This window comes from Macaca thibetana, chromosome 12 (genome assembly GCF_024542745.1).
Source record: "Macaca thibetana thibetana isolate TM-01 chromosome 12, ASM2454274v1, whole genome shotgun sequence".
NCBI classification, from domain to species: domain Eukaryota; kingdom Metazoa; phylum Chordata; class Mammalia; order Primates; family Cercopithecidae; genus Macaca; species Macaca thibetana.
The window spans coordinates 43,751,633-43,765,337 of record NC_065589.1 but is presented as its reverse complement, the minus strand read 5'-3'; positions in this window follow the sequence as shown (position 1 = coordinate 43,765,337).

Below are 13,705 nucleotides of genomic sequence, written 5' to 3'. Positions count from 1 at the left end.
CCACCTTTTTTTAGTGTTTACCGCATGAAAGACATTGCACCAAGTGTTCTGCACATATTAACAAATTTACACTCTTCCCCCATATGCAGAGCCTTCTTGAGGCTCAATTTCTTTGACTAACCTATCCCAGGTTGCACTGCTGCTAAGTGTATAGCAGAGGAAGGATTCAAGTCAGTGTCTGCTGAACTCAAAAGTGGTGCTCAGGAGTACTCTCTGGAAAGAATTGAGACTGATGTTGAAAAGAAAGAAAGAGGGAATCTAGTTTCAATAATTATTTTTCTCTCCAGAGGGCTTATGAATTCAAACCTGAGGCCAGCAAACAAGGAAATACTGGATAAATTAGTCATCAGTGAATCAACTGGTCAGTCATTAATGGGAATTCAGTGATTTGGACTATGTGCTAATGAGGTCAAGGCCAAGTTCAGAATGTGTGCTTAACCCACAGAGGCAGATGTGCTCAGTCCCTGTTTCAAAATCATGGAGAACATGGATTGGATGGCCTTTACCCTCCAGAGTGCTGGTAATCTAATACAGAAAATAGTACCCACTAATGGCCTAAAAATAAGCAAGTGTAAGTGGGTTCCGTGCAAACTAGACCTAGACAACTCAGACAGATTAGAGGACAGGAATCTAAGTCCCTGAAATGAAAATGTTTTTTAATTAAAAACAATGCCTTTATACAACTAGGAGAAAATAGAGCCGCAAATCTAAAATAGCATGGCTCTTCAGTAGTTGATGACACTCCAGTGCAAGGAGCTAAACATATTGAGTGTAAAGGGAGCTGAAAGCAATTATCAAGCCAGATTTTTTGTCTCTTTTTTGTTGGCCTTTAACATAAAAAATACAAGGATAAACATGTAAATGTAGGAGATTGTTTTTCATTCACTGAGTTTGTAATTCTTTCCTGCATCTCTTCCCAGAATTAGCATGGGTTGTGTAATAGTTTTATTAACAATGTCCTTATTAGATTTGGGGGTGCCCCACCCAGAATGTGTAACTGGAGTCTGTGTATCTAAACCAATCTACACAAAGAAGTCAGAAAATTATGAATTTTTAAATGTAATTAATCAATATTTGAAAATGGCAAGGCATTCATTAGGGAACAATTAAGCTATGATGCAAGAAGATAATTAGTAAATTGGGGACAACATGGGTTCATTCATTACTTGAAAACTTAAATAACGCTGTTTATCTGATTTCCCATAATAATGACCTTTTAAAAATTGACATTGAGATTTAAATAATCCCATATTCTTTGTGTGTGTGTCCATATGTGGCTTTCAGTTTTCCTAGCAGTAAATGTGATTGTTTTTGTCTCTTCTAACCATCAACGTTCCCCCTATGTTTTTTTTTTTCATCATATCAGGATGTTTCTCTCAGAAAATAGCAGTGTTTCATATAGCGTAAGAATATATTAAATTGTAGCTTCCACCATTTTTTAGCATTGTTGTTGTTGCTACTGCCGTATTTTAGATTATCAGTTAGCCTTTGTTTAAGGGGACTAAATCTCAGTCAGGTAGCTTATCGGTCTGCTATTTGTTGACACATTTTGCTTAGCAATAAAGTACATGTTCTAAGGTATAGAAAGTTAAGATTTTAGAAATTGAAAAACCCAGGCCCTGTAGGAAAAGAGGCACATAATCCAATAGAACAGTGGGCAAAACACTTTAAACAGAAACTTCAAAGAAGATACACAAATGGTCAATTAAAATAGAAAAGCAGGATCAACTTCACAAGTTACTGGGGACATCCAATGCCACTGCATTCTAACCAGCAGGGCCATTTGAGAAAAATAAACAGTTCTAAGTGTCGGTAAGGATACACAGAAACTAGAAGTCCTATATTCTGCTGGTAGTAAATTGATACAACCACTTTAAAAATTGATAGTATCGACTAAGATGAGCAGAGCAGATATACATTATCCTATGATCTGGAATTCCAGAATTCTATATATCTCCCTGGAATATAGACATATATTTACCAAAAGACATTCACAGGGATGTTAGTAGCAGCACTATTAGGTTGGTGCAAATTACTCTTAATGGCAAAAACCACAATTAATTTTGCACCAACCTAATATTTGTAATAGCCCCAAATTGGACAGCATGCAAATGTCCATTCAAATGTTATAGTATATACATATGATGGCATACTATACACCAAAGAAAATGAACAAACTAAAACCAAATACAGCAAGAATAACTCTAACAAATGTAATATTGAACTAGTTACAAACAAGTATGTTCTACATGTTGCCTGTTCTACAGGCAAAACTAATCCATGGTATTAGAAGTCATTGTACTGTATCCTCGAGAATGAGAGAGATGAAGGTGACTTCTGCAGGTGCCAATGATATTCTTCCTGATCCTGGTGCACTTACAGAGGTGTGCTTTCTTCGTGAAAATTCATTCAGCTATAAACTTTTGATTTGTATGTTTTCATATTATATATTATATATTCATATATACATATGAAAATATAAATAAAATTATATAAATATAACTATATATTATATAAATATAAAAATTATATTAATATAAATAAATTTTAATAAATATAAATAAAATATAATTTTATTTATATTTCAACAAAACTATACACTAAAAGAAGTGCAGCCTTCTGCAAATAAAAATCTTAACTTTTAAAAATACAAAGATTTCACAATTCTAAAGGTTTTTTCTTTGCTGTTCTGCAGTTTGTATTTCCTGGAACATAAGGATGCTGATGCTAATGATTAAGGAACCACATTTTGAAGGCCACTATTTTCGAGTTAATCTATACTGGCTCTCACAGCCTTCCCATTTCTCTTAATCCACACATACCACTTCCCATTCCTAGTACGCCACTGGAACAGTGCTCTCCAGTGTCTCCATGAACCAATTTCAAGACTCCTTTAGCTCTTCCTCATTGACCTTGCTGCAGTGTTTGATTATATTGAAACCTCTTTGAAAACTTTCCCCTGATTCCTGTGTCCAGTCTTTTCTAGTTTTTCTTCTACTTTTCTGAACTCTTTCTTGCAGATTTGTTTTTTATTTACCAGTAAATCTTAGTATTGTCCAATGCTTCATTCTAAACCACGATTCTCTTCTTTCTTGTGACCTCATCCTCTGCCTTGATATTAATTGCCACCTGTATGCTGATGATTTCCAAATTTGAACTTCAGCCTACAATCTTCTCTGAGCCCTGTCCTCATACACATAATGTCTTCCGAACATTTCTTCTTAAATGTCCCTCACACACCTCAAGGTCTTCATCTTCTTCCACAAAAATCTGTTCATCTTACATACGCTTTCTCATGGTTATCTGCCCAGTTACTAAGATTCTTGCATATCGTCCTAGTCTCTTCAATCTACCTCACCCACATGCCGACATGTTTTGCAATTCTGTTTGCTAAATAGCATTCACACTTTCCATCTTACTGCCATAATTCATCGTCTCCTCTTGCCTTGCCTAGGCCATGCAGTAGTTTTCTCCATCATCTCACTCCCGCAGCCTATCCTTCTGCAGTTCTCTTCACATTGTTGCTACTCAAGTCTTCTGAAAGCAGAATATGATCATCTTAATGCTTTGCTTGAAATACAATGAGTTGTTCTTAGCTACAGAGTAAAATCTAGACTCTAGCATCTGGCTCCAGTTCACTACTGCATTTGCATTTTAGGGAACTGCGAAGCTTCTCAAGCATCCAATTTCATATGAATGAAGGGGAGTAGGATCTTGTTAAAATGCAAATCCTGGCTCTGGCTTATAAGCCTAGGGTGGGACCTGAAATTCTGCATTTCAGTAAGCCCCCAAATGATATTGATGCTACTGGTGAGCTACTGCAGACCACACCTGGAATAACAAAGCCCTACTTGACCTCTTCACTACAGCTACAATGATTTACTTACAACTTCCCAAATGTAACATGCAGCTTCACAGTCTGTGTGCTTTATACCTGTTGTCCTCTCTGCTTGCAATACTTTTTCTCCCTTGTCTAGCAACCTAATGCAATACCACCCTTCAAGAGACAACTAAAACAGGACCTCTTCAGAAAGCTTATGTTGTCTCCTTTTTCTCCAGGATGATTGAATGCCTACCTCTTTGTCTTTGTATCAATCAACATGACACTAAATTTAGGCAATCAGGGTTACATCCCAGGCCCTATGCCTCAGGGATCCCGCGCTGTGTAAGAGTAAGACTGTCTTCTTTGAGATTTTCTAAATTACCTTCCAGGACCTGAGATGAGCTAGGGTCAGCAATACCCTTTGGGTGCAAAGTCTCAAGCCTGAAGTTGAATATGTGTGTGCCCTGGTTCCCATTGTTTTTCTTAAGGGCACTGTCTCATCCACTACCCCATGGAGAGGATAAACCACATGCCCTGAGGAATTCTGTGTGACCTCATGGCTGAGTTCTGTTTGCAGGAGGGTGGCCTACTGGACAAATTGTTCTTACTGACCAGTGCAATATTTTTTCCCACAGGATAGCATGACATTTCGCAACCAGATATTACTGACATGCTGACTGGGGAGGACTGTCAGTCAGGACCCAAGACAAGCTTAGGTCTCTGAGATTCTGAGTATCCACCATCAACCCTTGTGCTAGAGCCTTCTGTGTGGACTCTTATTTCTGTTCTCACTCATCTCTGTTCTAATCGTAGTGCTACCTATAGTCTATACCACCTGAAGGTGGTGGAGATGGCAGCAGGAATCCTTTATTCAATGTGCTCTCCTCCCCCAACTCCTGGACCCAAGGAGGTCATTCCATCTCCAGACTTTCATAACCTGTGTCAGATACTTCTGCAAGAGTGGCTGAACCTATCTCCTCTGAGGACTTCCATCATTTTGCAAAGTTAACAGGTTCTTCTCATTGACGTCCTCTCTTGCTTCCAATCAATGTGTTGCCATCATGGTCTTTTGAGTCCTCTTAAGCATGCTGAATAAAGAACATGAGGAATGGGAATTCCTTGCCCTAACAGGATCACTCTTCTCATTCTGCCAGTGGGCTCTTGCTCCTCTTTGCCTCGCTAGTAAAGATGTACAGAAGGCATAGGTGTAATCAACATTGAAGAGAGAGCATATTCTAAAAATGCAGTGATTGTAGCCTAAAGAGAAGATATATTTGGAAGATGTGTTGTTCTGTTTATACTATGACATTCAGAGCAGTAAAATTTACATGATCAGAAAATGAATTATCATTCACATTTTCCTGCAAATTGTGGGTAAGACTTGAAGTTGTGGTCATCATCAGTGAGTCACAGAAATCACTTTTGGAAAGTCAGTCTTCACAAGTGGCCTGAAAGTTAATACAGCATCCTGAGTTCTACTGAAAGTATCATTAAATAATTGATATTAGGGACCTACAGAGGACAAAAGATCCATTTTATTTCATTTTAATACAAAAAGGTCCCTAAAGGCCATGGCATTGTGAGTAATAACAATGTAGCAATCTTTTCCTCATGGTGGGAAAACATAAAATTCTCTGGAAATGGCACATTGAACAATAAAGAACATGAAGCAATGGTGCCTGGCCACTACAAAGAATCTTCAAGTGTACTGATTAGACCAAAAACAAATATCTAAGTACTTCTCTACCTGCTATTCTAAGTTTTCATCAGTATATCAATACCCCTCATCTGGGCCCAAGATTTTATAATATACTTTTAAATCAAATTGCTTATACAGACTGGTCTCTAGGCAAATATATCCCTGGAGCCCTGCACATCCTGGACTAATCCTAACCAGTAGCATCCTGTGCATGATCTCTGGCATAGTACGTGCCACGCTGCCCTGTAAAAGCTTATCTGCCCACCCCTCTCTCCCAGCAGTGAATTATGAGTGCTCGAAAGGCAGTGGTAGTGTTTCATTTCTATAAGTCCAGAACCTAGCACAGTGTCTAGCACATGGGAAGTTAAATAGAGCTTGTGCTTTACTGCAAAGTAAGTATGTCCAGCACTTGTTTAACAGAGTGATGTTGGTCCACAGTAACTCACATTAAATTAACATTCTTGTCTTCACTGGTTCATTCACTAAGAACAGGTTTGCAAGCCCTACTATACTTAGCACCTTATTGATACCTGGGCTACCACAAAGTATAGCTAAGAAGTAGAGAGGAGAAATCATCTTTTCCTTTTATTGATTTTTACAAACACATTTATTGACCTAATGTCACATTCTGTGCAATGAAGTTTCAGAAGTTTTAACTTTACGAAGGTGAAAAAGAGAGGCAGTGACATTAGAAGAAAACTAGGGATGAAAAGGACATTTCACAGTTTGTCAATATGTGAATACTGGCACCCCCTTTTTGACAGAACAAAGTCCTGCCAAAGAGTCTTGTCAGAAGTAAAATGTGGTGGCTCAGGCAAGATACACAAAAAACACAAGAAGCCCATTGATTATTTTTGTTATAAAATACACTGTTGATTTCCATGTACCTTTTTAAAAGAGGTTTTTAAACACTTCTTTTCCTATAAAAATTGACTTTGATTCCTCTGATGCACAAAGAAGCAGCCATTAAAAATGAGAACTGACTCCAACAGAAACTTCACAGTTGTGTTTAAAGTAGGAAGAACTCGTCGCTTAGCAAAAACTCAAGAAGAGAAAATATATGGAAGTGTGCTGGCCTTTTGTCCTTGGTGACTGTCCACATGTTTAACTTTTCTGAGTTGATGTTCGTGGCAAATTTGACTTAGTGATTTTATGTATGCTTACCAGCTAAAGTAATACATATTTTAAATCAACTGTCAGTCACCTGCACAGAGTGAAGCGCATAAATGAAAAGGAATTAATGAAAGGCTACAATATGCATATTACTGCCCCAAAACAATGCCATTTTACAAGATATTTGCTTTGTTTTGCATGCAGAATAGGAAATTACTCTCAATAATCATTTATACATTTGCCCTTTAAGTGCTTCTGACCAAGGAGGTATAAAACAAGAACTGGCAAGAGGGAAAGAATCTTCTCTGTTGACTAAACAAGCAATTTAGGTATTTAAGAGCCAACATAGAAATATGTCTGAGAATGGTGACTGCCCTCATTTTGATTAAAGCTTCCTGAATTCACTATTGGGTCAACGGGGATGTATCACACACACATACACACACACACACACATCTCCCACCTCAATTTTTTTCAGAATAATTGCCTGGAGCAGAGGTGTTCCAGCTGCTTTCTGGGGAGCCCCCTGATTCTTCCAAGCTGTGTTGCGGTCCAGGGAAAGGAGAAACCTTGGCTCTTAACCAAGGATTTAGCAGGCTTCTGAGACTCAAGTTTCCTGTGTGCCCACCACTCCCCACCCGTGTGCTCACCCCATCTCCAGCACCCTCTCTACAAGCTGTAACTAGAATGCTCTACTTTTTCTTATTTATGTGTTAGGGTTCCAAATAAGATTTCTTTCATAAAGATATGTTTGCTTCTAAATACAAAATTTTAAAACTACTGCAGTTTGGCTGGAATATTAGTTATTCATTTATTTAATAAGCATTATTAAACATCAACTATATGCAAAGAACTCTACTAATGACTGAGGATTAAGAAAGGGAGAATAGTGGGGAGTGGCAAGGGTGAGGAGTGGAAAGAACATAAGAACATTGTAAACACAGGGGACAGTACCTGGTAAGATCTTGTAGCAGGGGGAGACAATGGTGTAAGTCATGGTAAATATTTTTTACATAATGTTATTTGACTGTTCAAGTGCTTGTTATTAAGAATAATGCCAAACACTGACCAATTGCTTAAGGAGAATGAAGATTGTGAACCAGTAGATCTGGCAATGCAGAAACTCCAGTGACCTTAATTCTGTTACAGAAATCTCGGTAGGGAGATATGAATAATATTAAGAAGAAATGATGAACTTGGTGATATGGTTTGGCTGTGTCCCCACCCAGATCTCATCTTGAATTGTAGCTCTCATAATTTTCACGAGTTATGGGAGGGACCTTGTGGGAGACAATTGAATCACAGGGATGGTTTCTCCCATACTGTTCTCCTGGTAGTGAATAAGTCTCCCGAGATCTGATGGTTTTATGAGAGGAAACCCCTTTTACTTGGTTCTCATTCTCTCTTGTCTGCTGCCATGTAAGATGTGCCTTTGTCTTCCATCATGATTGTGAGGCCTCCCCAGCCACATAGAACTGTGAGTCCATTCACCCTCTTTTTCTTTATAAATTACCCAGTCTCAGGTGTGTCTTTATCAGCAGTGTGAAAATGGACTAATATACTTGGGGAGTGAGGTAATAGCAATATAGGCAGATTCAAAGGAAATTTGAAAGAATTGCTATGATAAGAAATATGAGCGAAGAGATGATAATGACCATGAAGATTCTAACATGGTGACTAGAATGATAGAACAAACTTAGAGAGAATGAGATCAATGTCGTTTTGGACATATGAGACTTGAGGTACTTGAAATTCCAAGTTCAAAAGCCTAGCAGCCTTCTGGAAATACAACCCAACAAATGCAGCAGGACTCAAAACAGATGGAAGGTATTTGGAGACACTTAAAGTTCATGAAGTTATCTAGAGACATATCAGGCAATCAATAATTAGAGATCTTTTACATTAAAGATTAAAATGCAATTTTAAATATCTACCAGGTAAATCCTAAGTTCCCTTTTATAAATTCTTTCCCCACTATGGGAAAGACACAACATACGAGAAAAAAATAAAAGACAGGAGGAGTATTTAAAGAAAATCAAAAAAGAATAATGACAAAGGCATAGACTCAAAGAAAAGAGCCACTGGTATTAAGAAAACTACACAGATGAAAGGGCTAGGAAATAAAAGGACAAGCCAAGGACATTTAGTGGGGGAAGAAATGTGGAAAATAATGAAAAAGAATCAAAGGGGAAAATAAGAAAGGAAATGGAAAAAATTGGGGAAAATATGAAAACTTGAAAGTTCCATGAACATAAAAACATGTTCTTTTCATTGCATAATACCTAAAAAACAGACTGACGAGGAGGGCTATAGCTGCTCTTTAAATCTTTCAGAAAAATCATTTAACTTTTCTTGAACATAAGAGAGCTAAGTTCTCAAGGTAACAAACCAGCCTCAAAGTTTAAAAAAGACAGATGCCTGTGAGGAGAGTCAAACATAAGCCCTGGCCACGTGGAGTCAAGTATGGGAGGAAAATAAGATGCCACACAAAGGGATAAAAAGATTTTAGATTAAAGTTGTTGATGAATTGTTAACAGCTCAGTGTGAACTTACCTGAAAGTATAAGAGCCCCTGGCAGCCACAGACATAAAGAATGTTTATAACACTTTACAGGCTCTTCTCCACCACGATCATCATGTACTAACGAGAGTATAATGCCAAGGGGGAAGGGTGGGAGGCCACAGAAAACTTCCCTTGGCCTATGTGCTTGGGAGAGGGGAGGGGTAGTCTCCACCGCAGGAGAGGCAAAAAGCCCCATCTAGATCCTTTCCCCCTATCTCTCTTACCGAATAAATGCCTTAAGAGTGTGGGGAAAAGGCAGGGCACAGGTAGAGCCCAACTGCAGCTAGGAGAAGCAGACAGGAAAACAAAACCAAAAACTTGTACCACTGGGAAAGGAGGAAGAAACCATCCTGGGCTCTGACCATTCAAGATCTCTTTTGACTGAGGGAAAGGCAGAAAACTTTTTCCCCAAAAGATCTACCAAAGGTATAAGGTTATCATATGGATAGTATGGAGTATGGATATCATGCAAAAGAGGGGCAGAATCATTTGGAAAGTTCCACTTTTGAGACCCAGGTTCACAGGGCCTGCCTGAGACTGGGACTAAAAAGAGGACATCAGGAAAGGCCCCTTTACCTCAGCCCCAAACCAGGCTAGCTAGCATTAAGTATCAAGTTACAATAGTCTACTACTGAGGGAAGGGCAAGGACAGAGAGAAAACCTACTCAAAGCTATGGGCTCCTAGGGAAGACCAAAAGTTGAGGCGGAACATGATCATTGAGAAATATCCTAAAGATTCAACCCCCAACTTAACTACAGGATAGCCCGGTAGGAAATTTGAAGACTAATACAATGAAGGTAACCACAGCAAAACAAACAAACCCCTTTCAACTTCTGACTACACTGACTTAATGCACCCCACCACAACAATAGACAGGCATGCCTATTACTCAGGCATAAATACAATTTACCAGAGTCTCTATTGTCCTAAACACAATGCCTGGTTTCAATCAACCAAAAATTATAAGACTATAAAAAAAAAAACACTGTTAAGAAGCAAAAGAGATATGACCCAATTGTTGAAACAATCAGACAAAGAATTTAAAATAAATTATTGTGTTAAAAGTTCTAGTGGAAAATGTGGACAACATGCATGGACAAATGGGAAATTTTAGCAGAGTGATGAAAACTAATAGAAAGACCCAAATAGAAATGCAACAATGAAAAATCATAAGTGATAAAGAATTACTTTGACAGGTTCCTCAATAGATTCAACACTGCCAAGCCCATGGAGGAAAAAAATTAATGAACTTAAAGATGACTAAATACAAGTTACCCAATCTGAAATGTTGAAGGAAAAAATAATTAAAAATACAGAACAGAACATCTAAGAGCTATGAAACAATATCGAGAGGTCTAACACATGTGTAATTGGAATCCCAGTGTACACAAGAAAGAATAGGGAATGAGAAATAATTGAAGAAATAATGGCCAACATTTTCAAAAAATAATAAAAAAATCAGACCGCAGATCCAAGAAGCTCAGGGAACACTAAGAATCACCACCCTACCACCACTTAAAAACCCTTCACTTGGGCACATCATATTCCAACAGCTGAAAAACAAAGATAAAGTGAAAATCTTGAAGGCAGTCAGAAAAAAACACATATTACATGAGGAAGAATAAAGATAATGATTATAGCACATTTCCTTTCTGAAACTATGCGAACCTCATAGGATGAACTGGAAAGTGTTCTCAGCTCTTATCTTTTATGGAAGAGTCGGTGGAAGAATAATATTACTTCTTTAAATACTTGACAGTGACACCATCTGGGATGGGAGAATTCTTTGTTGAAAAAATTTTACTATGAGCTTGATTTTAAAAATAGATATAAGACTATTCATGTTGGTTTTTTTTGAGAAAATCCTTAAGACTTCAGAATTTGTGTTTGTACACAATGGACTTTGAGGATGGGGGAAAGGGTTGGAAGTGGGTGAGGGATAAAAGACTACAAATTGGGTTCAGCCTGCACTGCTTGGTGATGGGTGCACCAAAATCTCACAAATCACTAAATACCACCTATTCCCAAAAATCTATGGAAATAAAAACATTTTTTAAAGAAGGTTAATTTAAAAAAAGAGAGAGAGTTTATAAAGAAATTTGTTCATTTCATCCAATTTGTCAAATGTATTGCCATAAAGTTTCTTATAAAATTTCTTTATTTTCCTTTTACTGACTTCATGATCTGCAGTTCCCTCTTTCATTTCTATATTGGTGGTTTGCATCTTTTATCTTTTTCTTTGGTCAGTCTAGTTAAAGACATCGATTTTATTAACCTTCTCAAAAAACAAGTTTTAGATTAGTTGAACCACGTTGTATTCAAAGGGAGGGTTAAAAATAGCTTACTCTGATGAAGGGAACAGGGAAGGTGAAACTTGAGAGAGTCTATGAGTGCAAATGTCCTAAAATGAATAAGAAATCAGGGAGTTCTAGGAACAATGATTGAAAAAAAAGAAAGAAAGCAGCAACAACAACAATGTGGGTGGAGTGTGGAAACAAGAGAGGAGACTATTGGAATAAGGGGTCTGGTAGGAAAACAGAGGCTATATGACACTGTTATATATGGTAAGGATTATACGGTAAGGATTTACATGGGAATTTATACTGAAAGCAAATGGAAGCTACTGACGGGTATTACATAGCAGAGTAACATGATAAGTTCATTTTGAAAAGCTCTGTCTGGCAGTAGGATGGGAAATGAGTTGGAGTTAGGGAGCAGAAATGGAGAAGAATAATTAGGTGGTTGTTAGGACAGCAATTTAGGTGGGAGTAGGGATTTAGACTGGGAGGTGGCAAAGAAATTGAAAGATTCAAATGATGATAAGTAATGATTTATGATTGACTTATTGATTTATTTTTTATTTGTGGTAATAAATAGGACATTTAGTTAGCTCTTATTACATACCAGGAATTAGTCTAAGCACTTTATGTGAGTTTAATACAAGACCATGCAACTAGTAGTAGGAAGAGCAGGGATGAAAGCCAGGCAGAACCTATGCTCTAAGTTCCTGCTCTTACTGCCTCTTGGATGTTAGGATTAAAGAAAGGAGAAAATATAAGGATGAATCTCTGGTTTCTGGGTTAAGTGGCTGGGTACTAATTACTGAAATAAGAAACATGAGAGAAAAAGCATGCTTTGGAAAGAAATGATAAACTCAGCTTTAGATAAAACCAAAAGAGACATTTTATCACAATCTTAATAAATCCAAATCTGCAAGGACAAATGAGGAAGTCCTCTTTATGGTGTCATGATAAAGAGTTCATTTATATACCCTGGAAATTATTAAAGGCTATTTAGTTAAATATAAACATAAACACTGTCATGTCCCATGTCAACAATGGACTACACATACAATGGTGATCCCATAAAATTATTATGGAGCTGAAAAATTTCTATCACCTAATGATTTCTTAGCCATAACCTTGTAGCCCAGTGCATTACTCACATGTTTGTGGTGATGCTGGTGTAAACAAACCTACTGTGTTGCCAGTCATATTAAAGTATAGCACATACAATTATGTACAGTACATAATATTTGATAATGGTAATAAATGACTATGTTACTAGTTTATGTATTTACTATACTATACTTTTAATCCTTATTTTAGAGTACATTCCACTAGTACAACAACTATGGAAAACAGTATGGAGATTCCTTAAAGAACTACAAGTAGAATTACCATTCCATCCAGCAATCCCACCACTGGGTACCTACCGAAAGGAAAAGTCATTATATGAAAACGGCATATGCACACACATGTTTATAGCATCACAATTCGCAGTTGTAGGGATATGGAACCAACCTAAGGGCCCATCAACCAAGGACTGGATAAAGACAATGTAGTATGTATTCACTATGGAATACTATTCGGCCATAAAAAGGAATGAAATGTCTTCTGCAGCAACTTGGATGGAGCTGGAACACATTATTCTAAGTAACTCAGGAATGGAAAACCAAATATCCTATGTTCTCACTTAAAAGTAAGAGCTAAGCTACGAGGATGCAAAGACATAAGAATGATATGGACTTTGGGAACTGAGGAGAATAAGAGTGGGAGGGGAGTGAGGGATAAAAGACTACATATTGCCTGTACTCCGCTCGGGTGAAAGTTTCTACCAAAATCTCAGAAATCACCACGAAAGAACTTATTTATGTAACCAAAACCACCTGTACCCCCAAAGCTATTGAAAAAAAAATAAAATTTTAAAAAACTAGTATACTCCTAATACTTTTTTAAAAAGTTAACTGTGAAACAGCCTCAGGAAGGTCTTTCAGGAGGCATTCCAGAAAAAATCATTGCTATCACAGGAGATGACAGCTACATGCAGGTTATTCCCCATGAAATGGGGATGCAGAGGTAGAAGACAGTGATATCAATGATGTTGGCCCTCTGTAGGCCTAAGCTAATGTTGTACGTGTGTGTGTGTGTGTGTGTGTGTGTGTTTACCAAAAAAAAAAAATTTTAAGTGAAAAATAAAAATAGAAATAGAAAAATAAAAAAACATA